The sequence below is a fragment of the Myxocyprinus asiaticus genome, unplaced genomic scaffold, assembly GCF_019703515.2.
Source record: "Myxocyprinus asiaticus isolate MX2 ecotype Aquarium Trade unplaced genomic scaffold, UBuf_Myxa_2 HiC_scaffold_175, whole genome shotgun sequence".
NCBI lineage: Eukaryota > Metazoa > Chordata > Actinopteri > Cypriniformes > Catostomidae > Myxocyprinus > Myxocyprinus asiaticus.
In genome coordinates this window covers 7,199-13,173 of record NW_026249623.1, presented here as the reverse complement: position 1 = coordinate 13,173, position 5,975 = coordinate 7,199, and the positions used below count along the sequence as shown (strand labels likewise).

At 43.1% G+C, this 5,975-nt stretch overlaps 1 non-coding gene across 1 annotated transcript; it reads right to left on the bottom strand.

Moving 5' to 3' along the window:
• Positions 1 to 1,516: 1,516 nt before the first annotated feature.
• Positions 1,517 to 1,590, bottom strand: trnat-agu (transfer RNA threonine (anticodon AGU)). Its single transcript has one exon. It is a non-coding gene; the product is annotated as a tRNA-Thr (tRNA).
• Positions 1,591 to 5,975: the final 4,385 nt, after the last annotated feature.

Genomic DNA, 5,975 nt, shown 5'->3' with positions numbered 1-5,975 from the left:
AAGTAGGCTTCAGTCTAGATTAAGTTGAAGCAACCCCATCTGAGGAACCACAAAGTAGTTTTATCCCTCAAGTTGGAAGAGATCTTACAGCTTTTAACCTTTTGGGGTAATAAAACAATCTGTATTACCTCCTTTTAGGTGTTGAGAGTGTTGAGTTGATTAACTTTTGTCTTGTTCCAGACATTGTTTCAAGAGACCAAAGTCTTCACAGTATGGGAACAGAACATGGATGAAAAGCCATGAATATCCTGTCTTGGTATGATCCAATAAAGGTTTGAAGTAATCCAATTAAATCAAGAAACACTTTTAAGAAAACAGGGTGGTAAATCCACGGTCCATGCCATCCAATGACAAAAGTTGCAACATTCAAATAAAAAAAGTGCATAAACTGAAACAAACAATACACCAACATTTTGCCTGTTTGGCTTTGTCAAGATGTATGTTGAGAAAGTAGTAGAGCCTGCACTGAAATAACCTAGTGAGGCGGGCCCTACTATATTGGTAAACGACATAGAAGCAGTCATTGGTCCATTCAAAACATGATGGTATCATCACATCCAATTAGGTAATCATGTTCATGTTCCAGTTAATCAATAAAATCAGATAAAAAAATAAATAATATATATATATATATGGGGGGGGAGAAAAGTGCTATGTAAGGAAGGAAGTGGATTTTATATCCATCCATTTTATATATATATATATATATATATATATATATATATATATATATATATATATATATATATATATACACACATACACACATACACACATGTGGGTGGTACTATAACTAATATCCCTTCTGTTCCCTTTTTTGGGGGGGGAAAGCCATCTTTATACTGTTGATATTGTTAGTGTGGGGATAATATAACAGGCTCTAGCTAGGTTAGGTTTTAGGGGTAGGGGAACTCCCACCTCCAGGTGTTTAAATCCTTCGGTGGGAACTTCCTAGGCATGGGCACAGTTATTCAGTTATACATCCTCAACACACTACCATTCATCAGATTCACTCCTAAGGGACATATATAAATTACCCAGATTAAAATTAAGGTATAAACAAATTTTGGACTAGGAATTTAATTATAAAAAACCTGTCTACCAGAAGAAAAAAAGATTAGGGTTAGGCTCCCTAAGTAGAGGAGGAAAGGGGGAGGTTAAAGTTAGTTTAGGGTAAGGAAAATGTAAAATCCAAGGCCTGGGTTCAATAAAGGGCCCAGGCCTGGTTGTGCACAGTCCTTCCCTCAACTGACCACTAAGAGCCCACCCGAGAGCGGGAAAGGAACACAAACACAGCTCTTATTAAAATAAAATAAAACAAATACATCCCAAAGGGGGTATTATTGTAAGGGTAACTGTGTGGGTATTGCTCTAAGGGTTATTAAGGTTAGTTAGGATATAGGGATGAAAACCACCATGCTTGAATGAATTTACTTGAATAACCTTTTTTTGTTGGCTTTTAGAAAAGCACACATCTCTAAACATCTAAGTTCCCGAGGTGCACAACACACTACAAAGGCACTGCTGGGATTTGAACCCAGGATCTCCTGTTTACTAGACAGGCACTTTAACCAACTAAGCCACAGCACCTTCTGCTGCAAAAGTCTGGGTTAGGGATATAGGGATGAAAACCACCATGCTCATGCCAGATTGCCATAACTTTTGCCAGGAAGGTGATAGAGGCACGAAAGCAAGCCCTACCCCCCCATTTTCGAGGGTGCTCTTTCCAGTGGTGCCACCACCGAGTCTCTATGAGGTCAGCAAGTGCCTCAACCCGATTGGCCCTCCTACAAAGTGCCGTTTACATCTTAGAGACTCAGTGGCTACAACACACTACAAAGGCACTGCTGGGATTTGAACCCAGAATCTCCTGTGTATTAGGCAAGCATTTTAACCAACTAAGCCACAGCACCTTTAGGGTTAGGTTAGGTTAGGGTTAGGTTAGGGATGAAAACCACCATGCTCATGCCGGATTGCCATAACTTTTGCCAGGAAGGCGATAGAGGCACGAAAGCAAGCCCTACCCCCCCATTTTCAAGGGCACTCTTTCCAGTGGTGCCACCGCCAAGTTAGGGTTAGGTTAGGGTTAGGTTAGGATATAGGGATGAAAACCACCATGCTCATGCCGGATTGCCATAACTTTTGCCAGCAAGGTGATAGAGGCATGAGAGCAAGCCCTACCCCCCCATTTTCAAGGGTGCTCTTTCCAGTGGTGCCACCGCCGAGTCTCTATGAGGTCAGCAAGTGCCTCAACCCGATTGGCCCTCCTGCAAAGTGCCATTTACATTTTAGAGACTCGGTGGCCACAACACACTACAAAGGCACTGCTGGGATTTGAACCCACGACCTCCTGTTTACTAAACAGGCACTTTAACCAACTGAGCCACAGCACCTTCTGCTGCAAAGTCTCCATGGGAGGTCATCAGATCAAGGAATAGGCCATGCTATTGAGAGGATGAAAGTGTTTGTTTGAGAAAATAGTTTTGGTGGTCAGATAGACTTGTTCGTTGGCCAAGTGTGCTTAGCAAAATGACTAAGGCAGTGACTCTGTTGGGATTTAGGGTTAGGTTAGGATATACGCCGTTGAAACAATGTTTAATTGCGGCCAACTTGGACGGCCATGTTGACACGGGCGACAGCCCTTTGGACGCGGAGGTCGCGTCGTACGATATCTCGGGTTTGGGTTAGGGTTAGTGTTAGGGTTAGTGTTAGGATATAGGGATGAAAACCACCATGCTCATGCCGGATTGCCATAACTTCTGCCAGGAAGGTGATAGAAGCACGGTTAGGGTTAGGTTAGGGTTAGGATATAGGGATGAAAACCACCATGCTCATGCCGGATTGCCATAACTTTTGCCAGCAAGGTGATAGAGGCATGAGAGCAAGCCCTACCCCCCCATTTTCGAGGGTGCTCTTTCCAGTGGTGCCACCGCCGAGTCTCTATGAGGTCAGCAAGTGCCTCAACCCGATTGGCCCTCCTGCAAAGTGCCATTTACATTTTAGAGACTCGGTGGCCACAACACACTACAAAGGCACTGCTGGGATTTGAACCCACGACCTCCTGTTTACTAAACAGGCACTTTAACCAACTGAGCCACAGCACCTTCTGCTGCAAAGTCTCCATGGGAGGTCATCAGATCAAGGAATAGGCCATGCTATTGAGAGGATGAAAGTGTTTGTTTGAGAAAATAGTTTTGGTGGTCAGATAGACTTGTTCGTTGGCCAAGTGTGCTTAGCAAAATGACTAAGGCAGTGACTCTGTTGGGATTTAGGGTTAGGTTAGGATATACGCCGTTGAAACAATGTTTAATTGCGGCCAACTTGGACGGCCATGTTGACACGGGCGACAGCCCTTTGGACGCGGAGGTCGCGTCGTACGATATCTCGGGTTTGGGTTAGGGTTAGGGTTAGGTTAGGTAGGGTTAGGGTTAGGGTTAGGGTTAGGGTTAGGTTAGGGTTAGGGTTAGGGTTAGGGTTAGGTTAGGTTAGTTAGGTTAGGGTTAGGGTTAGGTTAGGTTAGGGTTAGGTTAGGGTTAGGGTTAGGTAGGGTTAGGGTTAGGTTAGGTTAGGTTAGGTTAGGTTAGGTTAGGGTTAGGTTAGGGAATTGTAATATCCTAAGCCTAGGCCCCAAAGGGCCCAGGCCCGGTTGTGCACAGGCCTTCTCTCAACTGGTCGCTTCCAGTGGGCCCAAAGCTCCGGTGAGAGGACCAAGCAGAGAGCCCCAGCCACCCAGTCTGTGTTGACTCCAACACATAAGCTAATAATAGTTTTTTGTGGGTTGAAATAAGTAGGGCTGCATCAGGTGGGGTTCAAAAATCTAGGTTTCCATTAGAAAGGGTTAGAGGTGTTAAGGGTAAGTTTTGAGTGGGTTTAGGTGTAAAGATAGGTTTTAGGTGGGTTAAGGTTAGGGTAGGTTTTTAGTGGGTGTAGGTGTAAAGTTTTAGGTGTAAGGGTTAGTTTTAAGTGGGTTTAGGTGTAAGGGTAGGTTTTAAGTGGGTTAAGGTTAGGGTAGGTTTTGAGTGGGTGTAGGTGTAAAGTTTTAGGTGTAAGGGTTAGTTTTAAGTGGGTTTAAGTGTAAGGGTAGGTTTTAAGTGGGTTAAGGTTAGGGTAGGTTTTGAGTGGGTGTAGGTGTAAAGTTTTAGGTGTAAGGGTAAGTTTTGAGTGGGTTTAGGTGTAAGGGTAGGTTTTAAATGGGTTAAGGTTAGGGTAGGTTTTGAGTGGGTTTAGGTGTAAAGTTTTAGGTGTAATGGTTAGTTTTGAGTGGGTTTAGGTGTAAGGGTAGGTTTTAAGTGGGTTTAGGTTAGGGTAGTTTCTGAGTGGGTGTAGATGTAAAGGTAGGTTTTGAGTGTGTTTAGATATCAGGGTTAAGGTTAGGATTAGGGTTAGGTGCAGTCCATCATAGTCAGGTGGGGTTCAACATGTGAGTTTAAAATGAAAAGGGTTTTAGGTGTGAGGGGTAGGTTTAGAGTGGGTTTCGGTGCAGTCAATCTTCAAAAAGAGATATGTAAAGTGTAAGTCAATTCCAAAAATAGAAAAAAGTAAATAAAAATAGAACAGATAACTGCACCGATAACTCACGTCTCATTGAGGCCTCTAGGATACATTGTGTCAAGGCGTTTCATCCAGAGCTTTTCTGCCCTCAGGCGGTCACTCAAGGACCAAAACAGACTCGCCTGTAGGCCCAAAAAGCGTAAGGAAGTCAGCCCGTGGGACATAAAGTGCTGGACCAGATATCTGCGTTTTTCGACTTTATGAGTGATACAATATACATGTTGGTATATCCGATTACATAGTTCGTTCTTTGTCTGTCCCACGTACTGTTTACGACACTTGACACAAAATATCAAATACACGCAATTGGACACTCGAGAGTGCAACAGATGTTGCAGGCGAAAGATTCGACCCGTGGACCTGCTCTTGACGAGCTTCTGGGGAGCAAAATATTTAAGGGAGCTGCTTCTACTTCTAGCAGGCGGAGTGGGTAGTTTGCTGCGTACTAGAAGATCTTTAAGATTTTGGTTTCTTTTAAAAGCTGCAATCGGTTTGTGTTTCTGCAAAAAGTTAGAATTAAATAGGAATTTTTCAAAATTAGCTTTCACCGCTAAATTAAGCTGTATACTTTGATCCGAATAATGTGCCACTAGAGGAATTATTTTATCTTTGGGCGTCGATTCCCCGGGTTTCGGTTGTCTGGGGTCACGAAAAGTTTTAAGAATCTGACGTAGGAAAGATCTGGAGTAGCCGCGTTTGCGTAAAGCTGAGAAAAGGGTTTTTGTGGCGTTCAAAAAAGACGACGACTCAGAACAGATACGGTGAAATCTGAGAAGTTGGGATTTCACTATACCCCGAAAAGTATGCTTCGGGTGAAAACTCCGTCTATGTAAAAGCGAGTGAGTATCTGTTTCTTTGAAGTAAACCCGAAAGTCCAAACAACCGGTCTCTGAGAATTTTGGCCCCTTATATGTCGTAACATCTAAGAAATTCACTTCTTGAAAATCGAGCGTGTGCTTAATTTTGATAGATTTCTGATGGTTATTTAAATGTTGCGTGAAAGCCAAAAACTCATCTCTGGAGTGGGTCCAAACTCCCCAAATGTCATCAAGAAATCGAAAGTAAAGGAAAGGCCTGAGAGAGTAAGAAGATAACGCCGACTCCTCCCACTGCGCCATGAAAATATTTGCGTACGAGGGTGCGAAGGTTTTCCCCATCGCAGTCCCTTTTGTTTGCAGGTAGAATTTAGACTCAAATTCAAAGTCGTTTTTTGTCAAATTGATTTCTAAAAGTTTAAGTATGTAATCGTTCGGACGATTCGGATCGGGGTATTTTTCAAAACATTTCTTGACAGCCTCCACACCAACATCGGTTTCGATGTTAGTGTAGAGGCTGTCTATGTCAATGGTAAACAAAAACGCATTTTGTGGAATTTGGAGTCGGCTAATCTTCTCGAGGAAATCACATGTGTCCTTAATGTAACT